Source organism: Falco biarmicus, chromosome 12 (genome assembly GCF_023638135.1).
Source record: "Falco biarmicus isolate bFalBia1 chromosome 12, bFalBia1.pri, whole genome shotgun sequence".
In the NCBI taxonomy this organism is placed as follows: domain Eukaryota; kingdom Metazoa; phylum Chordata; class Aves; order Falconiformes; family Falconidae; genus Falco; species Falco biarmicus.
The window spans coordinates 3,521,804-3,538,428 of record NC_079299.1 but is presented as its reverse complement, the minus strand read 5'-3'; the positions used below and the strand labels follow the sequence as shown (position 1 = coordinate 3,538,428).

Below are 16,625 nucleotides of genomic sequence, written 5' to 3'. Positions count from 1 at the left end.
CTGCAGAACAGAACTGGACCATTTTCTGTTATCAACACACCAGAGTGCATCTCCTGCTGGTCCCGAGTACATATTTCTTTCCTTCCTTAATCTGTGGGATGGCAAAGAGAGGTCTCAGGCTCTGGTGCAATTTAGAGCTCAGGAGTTCTCCTGGTGAATCAAGCGGGAATCACTGCAGCGCAACCTGTGCCCTTATGCTGGCAGCGACCAGGAAAGTCAAGGTAAGGACGGCTATGTCAAAAGATTCCCCACTGCTGTGTTTGGAAACGGCACAAAAATGCTATTTTCCCAGGCTGACGTCAGCTGTAGGAAGTAAAATTTGTAATATGGAAATGATGTGGTGGTAGTGTGATGGTCTATTGGACTCTAATGGCAAGGGAACTGTGCACTTCTGTGGAATGAAACCTCAGATAAACAGTAAGATTGTAAGCTGGCTGGAACTTCTTCCTGGAGATCTTGTTCTTTTGGAATGATGATGGTTGCAAATGGATTTGAACAGGCCTGGGGTAAAAAATAGGTTGTAATGATAGGTGCACAGTCAAAAAAATAATAACAAAAATTATTACAAGTGGTATAAAAACTATTCCACTTCCTTCTGAGTAACAACTGAACCATACCTGACACATTACCTGCCCATTTAAGACAAAAGCCTTGTAAAAGAAGATAAGTTGTTCAACTGACCTTTTCCACTTTAAAAAATGCCTCAATATTTTGATATTTCTTGGTTTAATAAGAAGCTTTCCCTCCTGTTTCCTCAAGTTGATGTTTTTCTTTTTTTCTTTTTCTTTTCTTTTCCTTTCTTTTTTTTTTTTTTTTTTTTTTTTTTTTAATGGAAAAGATCCAGCTCTCCTCTGCTCTGGGAGCTCTAAACTGACTGGAGAACAAGAAAATAAGAGTACATCAGGGCTGACAACAGGCGCTTGGGAGGGTGCAATGAGAACTGGGATTGCTTAGCAGTGCTGACCCACCAGCTCACATGCCAACAAGTTCCTCATTGTTATTTAGGTTTGAGCAGGAACAAAAGGCTTTGCCTGAGACCAGGATTCCTTCACGCCATGCAAGGTACACAGGTATTGCAAGGGATGTTTCAAAGACTTTTTATCATCTTCCTGTTTTCTCAAAAGTGATGTATTATAGAACACATGGTAGAAGCAATCACCCCCCGTGCTGTGTTTATATGACACTACAAGTCACTTGCTTAATTAACTCGTCTAGAAGTTTCAACAACATGGGATGTGTCTCAGACTTTTAAGATTCACTTTGGTTTTGCTTGTGGCAAAACTTCTGCTCTTTTTTTGGTGGTCAGCAGTATATTTGCCATTTCCCACAATCTGAAAATCAGTTGTCTAGAAAAAAGAAATCCACAGAAAAAGCAGAACACTTAATACCAACAAATCCATTTAGCCAGAAGAGACTTCATGCCACGAAACAGCTCAGGGGAAAATGTTGCAGATTTGTTGGCTTTATACAAACAAAAAAATATGTTAATTACGAAACCACAACATGCTAATGACCTCACCCAACAGATAGGGCTGTCGAGGGCAACAATTTTTTATGATCCAATCTGCTATCTAACGTTGGAACAACTTGGACCATATACCTCCTTTAATGGGATGCTTAAACCCCAAAGTTTCTGCATCAGGAGAGTGTTTTGGCTTTCTGAGAGTGGGATAGGTTATGGGCTTTGTTTGAGTTCAACAAATGAAAGATACAGATCTGATTAAAGCAGGACGTGAGCAGGTCACGACACTTTGGAAGGCTTGGAGAATATATAATTAAGGAAGAAATAAAACAGAGGTAGGAAAATTGGAATCTCTAAGATTGCAAGTCTAAGTTTTTAAAAGATTAAGTTTTTTAAAGACTAAATTTCTAAAAGAAATAAATAACACTCACTTGAGGGGGGTGTTTCAGAGATTTGATTCCGAATTCAGAACCAGAATTCAAAGATGATTTGAATCATTTGAATTCATTTTAATACTCCCATTCACAGGTAAAAAGGCAACAGCCTTTTTTTTTTTTTTTTTTTTTTAAAAAAAAAAAAAACATAACAGAACAGGTGGTGAAAATATGTCCATTTAAAATATTTTTTGCTGTCTTCCGGCTCAAGCAAACAACTACTTCGGTCACTGTGGTTAGGAGCCCCTCAAGACAAGTAAAGGGAACAAAAGGGACACTAGTCAATGGCAGAAGGCAGTAACCCTTCTGGCGCTGAGCTTTGTCCTCCATGTTCAGGGGGTTGCAGGTGGTGAGGGAAAAGGACAAGACCCTCTGTCCCCAAAATGAATTGTGCCTCCTCTGCTACACTTTCTCCAGGAAATCCTGTTAGTGATGACCTTACTTATCATTGTTCTTTGTCATTTTCTGGCAGAAGGCCATTGCTATTCCTGTCCTTTGGGATGTCCATATACCTGTTAAGGCTGTCATTTAAGTAAGAAGGATAAATTAAAAAAAAAACAACCCAAACATTCTGCTTTGGAGGCCAGTCATACACAGGTAACAACAGGCAGCATTAGCCTGGGTTTTGGCTGTATAATTTGTGTGAACAATTTATTCACACCTGGCAAAAAAATGCACACTGTGCTCATGAACACTGTCTTTGATACAGGTATCTGTGGCATTAACAGTACAAGCCACTGCTGCTCACATCAACCAACCAACCCAGCAGACTCAGATCCTCTGCAGAGGAGAGCAAACAGTACCTGCAGCAGCAGCTACAAACAGAAAAAGGGGATTGTGGGCTAGTATTTGTGCAAGTGATTTGTCTTACAGTATAAATATACACAAACAGATGATTGCTCATAATGCATATCTTATTATATGTCATCACAAGCGAAGATGGGACTGTTATTACAATGTTTGTTTGTAATGAATGATACTATTAACTCTACTACTAGCTATCACAGCAAATCCAGACAGCAATTTGAACATCATTTCTGACGCATGCAAGCCTTTGAATAGACGGTATGCAAAACACTCTAGGGGCAATTTCGTGAAAAAATCCAGACCTCCAAAACCCCAAACCACTCGGTGCATCTGCCTAAGCTTAGTTCACACTGCATGCACAGCTCTATTGAAATCCACAGTGATCCTCAAAAGCATAAACTGTGTACTCAGACACAGCTTAAAAGAGGAAAAACCATTCGGTAAAAATGTTTAGCAAAGGGACAAAGAGTAATAGGTTTTCTTCAAAGAGAATATAAGACTTTAAGGTCAGACAACATCACACAACTAAGGAATTTCCCCTAATTTGGCATTAATGCAGAAAACTGTAATCGTCATTCTTTATCCACAAGCAACTAACTGCAGTATGGCAGTTCCATGTGTAATAGCCAGAGCCAGGGACAGGAGGGAGAGAGAGGGAAAACAAAGAGGAGGAGGAAGGTGCTGCCTCATGCCAGTACAGCCTTAGCTTGGTTTAACCTGCCTGCAAAGCTGCCCTTAGGCAGGTCTAGGGGTAGAGCTTCACGGCATGTGCAGCAGAGCCCAGCACAAAGCATCGGAAGGATTCCTCTGCAAACCAGCTGCGCTCAAAGCACACCCCATAAAAATCAAGATACATTGAAACAGCCTTTTAAACAATTCTATTAGCAAGGAATTTATAGTTCATGGCAGTTTCTTTGTAGTCCTCTAAAGAAAAAGTCTCTTAGACTAATCGAAGTCTTATGGCAAAAGCAAGACTGTATTAAACTCACAAACTAATGGTCTTGCAGCCAAGTGGTCTCGTATTTCAAAATAATGAAAGAATAAAAGACCGGACATTTATATGTCTTTTATGATAAGAAATCCTTTCAGGATCAAAGCAGAGCACACAGGCAGGGATAGGGTCATTTTTCCCCTGCTAGGAAATGTGCCTATTTAAAACAAATGTGTGTGTGTGTATATACAGGTATAGAAATTTAACGTAGATGAGTAAATGGAAACCTGCATCAAAAGAAGAGCAAAGCACACAAGTGGCAGAAGACCAGCTTAAGGCAGATCACAGTGTCGGTCCCTCACACGGCACCCAGGGATGATGCTCTTGGGCATGAAGACCTTGTCATACCAGCAGCAGGAATGACAGAGAGTAGGAACTGGTGCCCAACTGGTGAACTTAGCAGTATGGCGATCACAGTAAATGTGGGATTTATGGATTTCCGCACTTCATCTCCCCGTGGCAGAGCAGCAGAGGGGCTGCCCTGTGCGTCGAGTTTTCTCAGGCATTTGTTTGGTGGCTGTGCTTTGCCCACAGGCACGGCACGTGGTGCAAAGGGGGTATCCTCGCCCCCAGCTGCTGCCCTCCCCTGTAGCGCTGGCTGTGACCCCCTCCCTGCAGATTCCTGCACTTTTCCTTGAATTCCCTCCCAGAGCAGGTATGTACATGGTGTATATACATACACGTATATACATCTTTTCACCTTATATTTCCTGCGATATGTCATAACATTATGGCCTTTTACCCTCAGCATTTGAGGCAGATTTTTGTGGCATAAATATCTTGTGGATTCCTGTGAACAATTTTTTTTTTTTTTACTTTATAGGTACCTGAAATCACCAGATACTGGAGTATCGGGTACCGCTTCCCAGAGCAGGCAGCCTCACTGGGCTCTCTGCACCGCCACAAATCAATAGCTTTGCATTGTTTTAAGGGAAAAGGGAAGGAAAAAAAAAGCCAACATTTTAAATCTTTTTTCACCCTTTCTTTAGAAATAAATACTCTTTAGACCAATTTGCCAGGTCAGTTTGACTTGGTAGTTTGACTGATGTCACAATTTATGTCAAACTTAAGAAGGAATTAGCAGTAACATGGTGTTAATCCTGCCCAGCATTCACTGGGTGAGCACCCCTGGGTCCAGCCTGCAATGTGTCTGAACAGAAAAATTAAACACCCTGCTACCTCTGCCTCCATGTCCTAAATGAAACAGCTCTTATTTCTTTCAGTCTGATCAGAAACAAGCCAGTCTGAAACCTCCTTTTGAAAACTTCCCTCTAAAGTGACAGCAGAATGCTACTACATTGATTTAAACAGGTTACAAAAGAAAAGCTATTTTTCTTAGAAGTATTAGAGACTTTTGACCTTTTAAAAATAGATAGTTGACACTTTCTACTGCCACTTTCCTTGTGAACATGAAAAACTTGTCTCCCTACCATGATTTATTGAACACCAGGGAGTTACAGGCTAATATATCTTAGCAGTTATTGACGTTTCAAAAATGAATTCAAGCACTGACTCTTCTCATCATCTCTTTACTTTGCTGAAGATATACGCACCTTGTACTGACCTGACCCAATAAGTGGGATACACATTTAACCAACTGAGTATTAATAGTGATTTCACACTTAGAGCAAAATAATGTATATGTAACTCTTTGAAGGAGATTATCAGGTGGCACCAATACTACTACGTCTTCCTGCTTTCCCCAAAGGGCATGACACTATATTCTCAAATAAATCAATGCAGGCACGGGAGAAATAAAATGCAAATTTCCGCACAGCAGACGGAAGCAAAGGGGATTTTATTTCTATCGGTGTTTTAAGCACCATCCCAGCAATCCAGATGAAAGTCTGTTGAGAGTTTGGTTGCATCAAATTAATTGTCCATGTAACAGTTTTAAATTGGTCTCTCTAATCTGAAAAAGTGCGCGATTAGTCTGCAGAATTGGAACTGATAACAACCGGATCCAACAGCAGAAGCCACATCATTATAAGAATTGATTTTATAATCAGTACAGTTGTGGGGGGGTGGATATCTTCTCATGCTCTAGCTCTACGGGGATGTATTATACTAGTTTTAGTTTATTGCCAGCAAAGCTGAGAAGCTGTGTAGAGTCGAAGAAGCAAGGAGTGGAGCCTTGGAGGCAGCAGCACCTTCCCACAGAAACGCCGGCTCCGTGCAGGCAGCCCACAGGGATGGGGTCTATAACTTGGTCCCTCCAGCTGCTGGGGCAGATGTGCCTGCTGCCCCCTGCACTCAGGCATCACTAAACTTGACCTGTGACTATGAAAGCTTGCAGAGAAGGCAGAAAAGCGTCTCTAAAATAAAAACACCCACCGTGGCAATGACTTTTTTTTCTGGGATGGGCTCCAGAGGATCTTGAGACCGTCCTGGCAGACAAAGGTGGTTGTGCAGTTGAGGAAGGGACCTCCTCGTTCAGAGATGCTGACGCAAGCATCATGCCCATATCCTAACTCCTTCCATGGAAATGGGCCAGCAGCATTTACTGCCACTTATCTTTCATTACTTCGCACTTGGCCTTGATAGCCAGCTAATGATGAATAGTTTTATTAAGATGACCTGGGTAGATGAGGAGATTACATTTGAGATAATCACTCAGGAAAGCGGCTCAACGAGGAAACGGGAAAAATAATTTATGGGGAAAATCAACAGGCAGACCATCTTGGACTGGGAGAACATGTGGCTTCCAGGACGCAGAGGTGAGTTACAGCCTTTCCAAGCAGACCATCTTGAAGCAGATGTTCCCAGACACTCAGCAGCCCATTTGGAAACGCTTTAAGGAAGCACACATGCACAAGAGGCCTCTGGAGGACAGTTCACTACTAACTCCAATGCAGAGCAGATCCAGAACAGCAAGCGTCTAAGATAGGCACAACCAAAATTGTTAGCTAAGAGGGAAAACTGTAAAAAATTTCCTCTGACTCCTCAGTTCTGGCATTAGAAATCTCCCCAGGTTTATGAGAGGACTCTGAGTATTCAGCAGAGCAAATCATGCAGTATGTGACACCCACTTCGATGAAAATAAATCTCCATGACTCGAGCCATTATGAGAAAAATATTAGCATTACCTAATGTTAAACACAATCACGAACACAGACATTATCTTACAGCTTCTAACACCATCCACTACATCTTTCTGATGTCCTCCTGAAGGGATTTAGGTTTCTCTTACTCAATGTTACAGTCTCCCTGTGAAATACTTTTTTTCCAGCACAGAGATTTCCTTCTGCCTTCTTTTCTATTTGCATACGTTCTTCCCTTCCATAAAAACTAGTTACTGTTTCTGTTGGTTTGTGTCTAACTGAGGCCCTGCAAACTCTTACCCCCGAGCTTTGGCTCCAGGCTCAGCCAAGACCCTGCTGCATAAATATTTGTATGATTGGGGCCCTCAGGTATTACCTACCTGGGAAAAGGAGATTCTTTTATGCTTCCAAAGTTAAACCCAAAACTCTGCCTTGCAACAGATTGCCAGAGAAAACACAAGCATCAGCAAGAAGCTACTGAGTCAAAAGCTTTACAAAACAAGTGTGTAATGGCTGTTACTTATCTGATTGTGATACTGTGCTATTAAAAGCAGAAAAAAATACCATTAAGCCCAAACCTGCAGGTTCTGTATTTGGGGATGCAGAGGTGACACACAATACAAACATGGCAATTACATACAATCCCTGAGCCTTTTGCCACGTGGCTGATGGCAGCAAAGAGGAGCCCGATTCAATACATCTAGAGTCTTATTTGACAAACGACTGAACAGCTTTCCACTACGAAACCTTGGAAAATCTCGTGCTTCCACCTGAGTTTCCCTGACACAAATAACTCTCTTCATCAGCAAACACAGCAAGACCGCACACTGATAAGTCAGTCTTAACAAGGGCGAGGGAACATGTCATCAGCTTGGGCCGAAATTCAATATATTCGTACGTTTCTATGTTTGTGTCTGTGCATATACACAACCTTACAACAAAAGCACTAAGAGTAATAGACCCATGGCCACACGATGGTGCTTACTCCCCAAAACCAGCCAGTAGCAGCCTTTCTGCATATCTAGCCTCGTTTACAAGGGAGTTGCTCATATGCCACGAAGGGCTCTGCCACAACTCTGTTCTGTGACACAGGCTGGTAGAAATGCCAGGCAAAGAAAGACTGATCTGCTATCAAGGTTCAAAGACTGACCTGCTAGCATCTGCTGTTGTGGTGCTTTAACGAGAAAGTCCTTGGATCGGGCTCAGCCCTTTGGCAGGGGCCCCGCAGTACTGATTCCCCCAGTGCAGTCTCCATAGGAATGAGGCAAAGCCCTCGAGAGCCCAAAGGCAATTCCTGGCCTCTTGGGAATGACCTGTTTCTCCTACATACAAGCCCTTTGACCTCCCTGGGAGCCCTTCTCCAATTTATCCTGGGTCATATATAACCGGGGACATAGAAGCTGGAGCTAGAGATGATGCAAAATCTGTATCTCAATTAGTTCTTCCATCTTCATCAGGGGAAAAGTAAAAGGAATCTTCCTCCCCAGCCACAGCACTTAAAGAAGGAGGCTGAACAAGAAACGTGGTTTGAATAAAAAAAAGATGATGTTTTCCTCAGAAGATGCTGTGTCTATTTCTTTGTGCACTGCATTGCATATTCTTAACGATATTTTTCTGTCTGGCTTCCTGTACTGATGTAAACAAACTGGAACTTACAGTGTTTTCACAGCACAAGCCTGACAAAACCCTTTTTGTTTCCAGTAAAACACTTTAAAAAAAAAATGCTGCTGATGGGGAAGGTGGAGGGAAATCCTGAAGAGATCCCAAACCACAAAAATTGCCATTTGGAAAAGTCATGGTGATGAAATATGCTTAAAAAATAATAAAAAATTAAATTAAATCCATCATTTCTGGTTACTATCATTGCTTTAGTTGGGACTGAAGGAGATTTCAGGCTCTGCAGCAGAAGGCACGGAAATCCATTGGTTTTCATATATTGGATCTGTATTTCCATTAACATTCTACATTTTAGAAGAGAGCCTATTTTCATGTAATTTTAAATAAGTACTGTCTCTAGAAAGCCGGCAGCTCAATACACAAAAGGACACAGAAGTACATGCGCTTGAAGGCAATCCTGTGAGAGCAATTTAGTTTTCAGATTTAGAGGATTGTTTTCTGTATGTTAAATACTGAATTAAAAATGAAAAGGTAACTACTATATTGTTTCTTCCATTTGAGTGAAAACAAAACTTGTATTTTTGGATTATTTTAACAGGAAAATGAAGAAACAAATATAACATGTATTATGGAACATGATCAGAGCTCCCTCTGAAAGATGTTCTATCTTGAAGTTACCCACATCCCTACGGATTTGGACTGGATCCCTGGACAGGAGTGTATTTTTCTTACATGCAGAAAGGTACAGCAAACAGAAAGCAGCCAGCAGTACCAGCACATACCTAATTTTTCTATACAAAGGTAGCAGGGTTTTGTTATATTCTTTCTATCAGTTTGAAGATGGCTTTGCAGGATTGCTCTGGTATAAGAGATTCCCCAGGTGAATCCCTTGTGCCCCATACCCAGCTGGCGACCTTCAGTGAGGACACATCAAGCAGCAGCTGAATACGAGGGATTTAAATTATTTTTCTTTTCCGTGAGGGCTATATTACTGGTAACATGAAGTGGTTACGTCAAAATGGCATGCTCAGGAATTGTCTCTACAGTGGCACCTATTTAACTTGAGGACCAGGCAAAGCCTCAGACCAGGTGTTTTTGGTTTCATTGTTAGAGTCATTTTGCTCTGGTTTAGTTGATGTTAATCACTTTAAACATACTTCTATCTTTTGGGTGTTTTGTTTTTTTTTTGTTTGTTTTGTTTGCTTGTTTTTTAAGTGTCACACACTTCTTAGTAATCAATGTTATATCTTATTTTCAGTTAAATAAATGCAACTCTGTGAGCATACGAGTCCCAAGAAGCCATAGAGAGAATACTCTGTTTATTTATGAGACCTGTTAAAAGAGATTTATGCTACACAGTAGCTGCACTGCTGCTCACATTTTTCGTTATGTGCTGCTAATGTCAATTTAAGGACATTCATCCACTGATGACTGAGACGGGCAGAGAAACTCATGCTCACTTGGAAGTGATCTGAACTCAGCACACTCCTGTCTCCCATCCAGTCCTGTGAGTCTCCTAGATACATATTGCCTCATCATTCAAACTGTCCAGGAGGGTAACAACAGGATGCATACTCATATTCCCCTCCTTCTTAAAGACGTGCAGATGGAAACTCATTAGGAGAGCTAAGATTTGTGCGTGACATGATTAGTTAGTAAGGTGCCAAAGGAGGAGAAGGAAGACCCCCATGAAACAGGGAAGGATGCCCTTGATTTTCCTTTGCGTCACATTTAGCTAAAAAAAAGGTGAAGAGACTCTATTAGACATGACTGGCAAAATCTTCCATTTACCCACAGATGAGGCACGGCCCAACCAAAACCGTCCAACCATCCCGCAGTGCCCCACCATGGAGCGTGGTCACCCACCGAGACACCAGCGCTGCCGTGGGGCCGTGCCAAGGTCTGGCCAAGGGGGGCTGCTGCTGAGAGGCAGCCCTGACAGCCCCGGCTTGCCATGAATCCCCGTCTCCTGAGGGCACAGTCTGAGCCCATGGGCATGCAAAACCATCAACCTACCCGTGTGGAAATCAACCATCCATCACACACATGCAGGCTAGATATGAACAAGTGACCTACAGATCTGGGGGGTTCCCAGTCCTATTACCCTCTGCCCGAGTCATTCTCCCATCACGTGAAGCTTGTTGTGACATATTGCATGTGGGCTACGCGGGGGTTGTGTGTGGGGTGGAGAAGAACGCAAAGTTCACTTTGTTATTTAGTCCTAAAATTATGCACAACTCACTCAACAGACAAATAAAAGGACAAAATGTCTATGAAAGAGGAAAATGTGGCAGCAAGGGAAAAACTTCCTTGTTGCATATTGTATCTTCATTTGAATTCCAGAATAAATCTGAATGAATTATATTTTTTAATTTGTTTAACTATGCTAATAGTCACCATGCACTAGTGGTTTTAGCAGTATTTTCTCTTTATATGTATGACTCAAGAATTACCATAGCAACTTGCTTCCTAATTAGCCTTCAGTTACTAACAATCAATATGATTAGACAAGGTCAGTGCTGGAGTAAGCTCTATAGATTTTTAAAAAGGCTACTGAGAGTCGATAACGGTGAGAAGAGGAGGAGCGGGCTCCTGAGCGATCTCCCCCGAAGGATGGTCACTGCTCTGCTGTTACTCACTCTCCTACCAACGAAAGGAGCTGGGGCAGATGAGAGCTTCGCCACCTAGCCAACTGCAGAGAGCTTTTAACCTGCCACCCAATTCACAAAATATGGAGAACAGAAGCATCCTCAGACCCGCAGATAAAAAGACACCTTACTGTCGCGTTGCTGGGATGGATGTTGACTGCACACCACCAAAATCGAGAATAAATGTGTCATCGGTTTTTATCCATGTAGCTACATCAGAAACCAGTCTCCCGATATGGGAAGGATCCCTGAGTCCTGGAATAAGGTGAGACTGGCCAGTTCACCACAAGGCGCTCCCTGGGATTTAAATCTGTGCAGTGCTTAGCTCCCCTTAGGAAGTCCTCCCTCTAGTGACCTGGGTGATTGTCCACCACCAACACGATTTCTCCCTCATTTTTACCACCTTTTTCAAACTTTAGCATGCTGTCTGTTACGCTGAGCAGCACAGAAGGATGAAAGCATTATGTGCTATTCAGAGGTACTCTGGGTCCTGTGAACACAGAACAGGCTGCTCGGTACTGCCAGATGAAGGCTTGTGAAAAACCACTCTACTTGTTACCATATTGAAGCCTGCTACCAAGAAACACAAGCAAAACCAACCTTACTTTTTAAATAAACAGCGTGTGTGGTCGGTTATGCCCAGGCACAGGGGTGTCACAGATGGACTGTGATCCATTGACTTGCCTCTGTAAAAGCGCGCTGTCGCGGGGGCTCGCTGCTTGCATCCCCCGGCGGTCACCTCTCTGCTGCAGTGGTGCCTTCAGGCTCAGCGCATCCCACCTCTCAGTGCCGGGTCTTCAGACAGAGGGTCAGGCTCAGGGAACAGAGGAGCCAGGACATGGCACGTGGTGAAAATGGAATGACAAGACAGTGTGGATAGTGCCAGACGATGGCATTTCAAGCCACAGGCTTGGAGGCAGTATGTCTTGACCTTCCTCTGCACAAAATGCCCCAAAGAAGGACGGAAGGGTTTTAAAATCAAAAAAGGCAGTTTTTATTAGAATATAAACTAGGATAACTAGCTTTAAAGAAGAAAAACCTCAAAGGATATTCGAAGAGAGCTAAGAAGAGTTTATATCCCCCTCTACCCTGACACCCAGTGCCCCTGGGGAAAGTCTGGTGTTCCTCCATGGCTTACTCCAAGTGGCAGTAAGCTCTGCCCAGACCTCCTGCAAAACCCCGTTCGTCATCCCTGGGTTTGCTCCCTGCTCTGCAGTGCAGCCCTTGGGTGGCACATCCACCTCTGGCCTGTAAACTTGCCACTTGTTGTACCTCCGAGCTGCTCCCCTTTGCATGTGCCCATTAGCAGGCAAAGGGAAAATGCACCCCCCCTTCCCTCAGGGAGCTCCGCTGCTGCCAGTTTTCCTAAAGAGCATTATCTAACTGGGAACAGAAGTCATAAATAAGCAGATCCTTTTCACCATACTGTGCTTGCCTCTTCTCACAGCACAGATGGGCAAAGCCAAAATCTTAAAAATCCAGCACAAAAAGTCTTAAAAATATGAAAAATAAAGCTGAAAAACATATCGTAAAATCTCATTCAAAACAAGAGATTGACAAAGGGATTAGACACGTCTAATGAGCACTTTCACTTCATAAATACATTAGAAACAACAAACATTTCCAGATAAAGATGTAAATCTTTGTGCTCTTGAGCAGGCGAGCAAGACAGAAGTAAATGATGCTTCTAAATAACAAAGACTAGTTTAATTCAGTCCTTATGTGAAATTCTGCATCATTCCTTGCTTTAGTGGAGATATTTCACAGCACAAAGACAACACAGAGAGGTCATTCCAGGAGTTTGCGCTGAGCAGCCCGTAATTAATTAGGTGCACTTCTCTTCCTCAGAGGAGCAGGCACCCTATGAGATGGACAAAACATATTGTCCATTTGGATGAGCTATTCCGCAATTGTTCCAGAAACGTTCCCTTGACCATCCTCCTTCAGGATTTGGCAACAGTGGCTCTCAGGGAGGAGGTTCTGAACTGCAAAAGCCACCAGCCTGTCCCTGTCCCTGTCCCCAGCCCCTAATCCTCTGCTGACTGTTCTGGAAAATGCACAGACCCCAATAGTTTTCCAGCGCTCTGCATTTCTCTCACAATCATTTGCAGTTTCCATCTGTGGTGTTCGCTCCCCAAGCATTAAAAATATTTTCTGGCTTAGTATTTGTCTACCATTCTACATCCTAGCAATTTAAATCCTTTCTATGCTACTCTATACATATACACAGATATGCATGTATAGAAGTATATATGTACATGTATAGTCTTTCATGTGGTAAGTAGTTTAGTCAGAAAAGGTACACTACTATTACTTATTTTTGAAGAATCAAGCACATATATGGAAGTCTTTATCAAAACCAGGTTCCTGCTTGAGAAATCAAAACAAATATTCACACTATTTTGCAAACAAACTGTTCTTGGCTTGGTCACGAAACAAACAATGGGCCCAATGAACCTCTGGTTTTACACCTGGGATGAATTGAAGCTGGCAGTGTCCTTGATAGAAAAATCAAAATGCAGCTCACTAATAACGATAAAATGTTCAGCTGCCTCTCCACTGAGCAAAGCAGCCATCAAACTAATGATTAAATCCACATCAATCATTTGGCATAATAGAAATAAAGACTGCAATGTAATGTTGTCAGAGAGTCAACATCTCCTGCTTAGAAAATAAATGTCTTGACTTCATCTCAACATTTGTTTTCCATAAATGCTGAGGTTTGTATCAGCATTTGTATTGCAATGGGAAACAATCCTTCATTGCAGCATGCCAATTCCACTAACATGTTTTGGTTGTTGTTTTTCTTTTTTGTTTGTAAAATAAACAGAAAAGCTAGATAAAATTAATATGGGAAGGTGTTTCTGAAATCCTCCTGAAACTGAATTACCATTTCCAATCTGGTGCCAGCCTTCCCCTTTCTAACCAACAATTTTTAGTAGCGGCAACAATAAATATTGAAGAAAATCCCATTTAGAGCAAACTGGGCACAATTTCAAGTAGGTCACAGATTTTGCACTCACTCACTCACTGGTATAGTTAGATATGCACACAAAATTATTAGAAAAAAAATCCTGTAAACCCCTGTTTTCTCATGAAAAAAGAACTTTTCATGATTCATACTTTTTTGCTTGTTTGTTTGTTTTAATAGCAGTACTTTTTAAAGAAAACCTAGAAGCCAGCTCTATCTGGAAGGAGATGGCACTATGATGCCTCTTGGGATATACCATCACCCAAATTCCCAGGCTCCCAGCAGCACAGCACCAGGGTGTATTGGGGGGCACGGACCCCCACCCGCCTCCGCCAGGTGGAGGAGATGGAGGTGCTGCGTGTTTGAGCTGAACACCCAAGTGAGGTGCAACCGCTGTAATGCTGACCGCATGTCTGAGCTCTCAGAATTACTTTGTTATGCAATTTCACACAAGAATTAAAAGTTCCACTCTTATTTTTTTGTGTAGGAAGAAGCCTTTTAATAATAATTCTCTTAAAACTCTTTAAAAAAATGTGTTGATGTAATTCTGCTGACTTGCATTGATTTTGTTTAAATCTTAATTTTTATTTACAGTTCTCTCTTTTCAAGTCAATCCATTTTATCTCAAATTCTATCCAGAGATTTTGGAGTTAATAAGTAATTAATAACCGAAAGAAGAATATTTTTTTTTTTTTTTACAAATTATTTAGGGATATTAGAACTGAATATACTTATTTTATCAAGAAAAAGGTAATTATTTAAATCAGAGCAATATTCTGAATGTCAAATGAGAAGAACCAGCTTTTGCCATGTATGAGCTATCAATTACATTTGAAAATGTAAAATGTAATTAAAACCAGCAATTCTGAGTTCTCATTTCATTTTCTGATATACATGTGTAAGTCTAATAAACATATCGCTCAGCCAGCTTAAGAATTATTTTACTTTTCTTAACAAATACTTGTTTTTATACTTACAAAGTCACTTAGACGATCACTGATTCTACTTTGAAAGTACAAGAACCTCATAGTAAAATACAGCTTGGAAATTCCTTTACTTAAAAACAGAGTGAAGTTCCTGGAAAGAAGAGATGGAAACTGAAGGAATGACATGGTCTGGGGAAAAATATTTGACCCTGCCAGCAGCTGTCTTACATTTCACAACACCGCTTCTGGCCCCTCCTGAAACAAAAAACCCATCTGAGATGGCCCTCAGATAGCTGGCCAGTAAGCAGGCATCTCTGCCTCTTCAGTATGCATAAAGCACATCCCGCAGGTGAAAAGAAGAAAGGTTATAGTATTAATTCTGCACCACGAGGTGACGATCGGTTCCGAGGTACCTTCCTATGTTTATCAGTAGCAATAATCAGCTTCATGCCCCTGATGCAAGGACCTAAGAAGCTGCCTTGCAAAATGTAGTGACTTGGAGAAAGCAAAATCTCTCTATGAATAACCACAGCACGTGAAACCTGCAGTCCGTCTGGCGCCTTCCCAGAAAACAGTGGAAGAGCACAGCAAGCCTATTGAGAAATATTCTTAACAATTCAAAAATTTTTTGAATAATTCCTAACATCTTCATTTGAAGAGTTTTTTCTGATCACTGGGCTGAGACCTTTTTTCAAGAACTGTGCATTTCATCCTCAAACCTCATTTTGAGGGAATGGGGCTACTTCACAGCCCACATTTAGTTATGCAAAAGAGTTATTTTTAAATAATTTGTTTGTGTAGAGGAAGAACACTGGATCGAAGTTTCCTCCGAAAGAAGAGTGGGAATTCACACAAACATTTGCTCACATTTTGTCTTTTATGAATTCAGGTAGTCTCAACAGCATGCCACTGGGGAGAGGCATTAAAGCACTTAGCATACATGCAGGCAAGTGGATTTTCCTTTTTTTTTTTTTTCTTCCTTCTTTACCTGTCTTTGAGTCTAGACAGCTGTAAACCAGGGACCAGAAATTATGTCCAAGATGATTCTTCCATTAAATACTTCAGTCTCTAATGCTGGCTTCATACCAGTGGGGTTAACAAAGATTCTGCTAACAGTTCCTTAGCCCAAAACTCAGTCTTGCTCAACAAAGGGAAGTAATGACAAAATGTATTATCTTTTTTTTTTTCCTTTCTAAATCTTTTTTATCAAAGAAAGCAAGCATCAAAATACCAAACCACACAGAAAGAATTATGGACTACTTCCTTTCTTGTACTCTAACATGTTTCAATTAAAATATGCAAATATTAGCATGATTTTCTGGTGGGTTTTTTTTTTTTTTTTTAATAGAAAGTTAGCAAATATTGATATGGACACTATGAATTGATTTTACTTTTCCTAGCTTCTTCTTTCAAGGGTTTTTTACTTTATTTGTAATTTTGTTCCAACCAAACATTGGGAAAAGGTTGAGATCAGGTTATGCATTTACTGAAATATAACAAAGCTGTAATTAAAATTTCTGCTCTTTGACATCAGCAGTGAGTTGCTGACACAGATAATAAATTTCCACTTCACTTTTCTGTAATTGTGCAAGGGATGACAACAATCACTGTGAGCGCACGATCTCTTCCACAGATAAGCTTTGCCAGGGAAAAGCAGAATGCCGGGTGATGATGCAGCAAAACGTTTATAGATTATAATAAAACCCACCTAGTCTTCGCTCACTCCTT

General features: G+C 41.4%; 1 protein-coding gene across 1 annotated transcript in view; it reads right to left on the bottom strand.

Moving 5' to 3' along the window:
- Positions 1-16,625, bottom strand: part of FSHR (follicle stimulating hormone receptor) — an 84,235-nt gene that overhangs the window by 29,992 nt on the left and 37,618 nt on the right. The gene's annotated exons all lie outside the window — the stretch shown is intronic.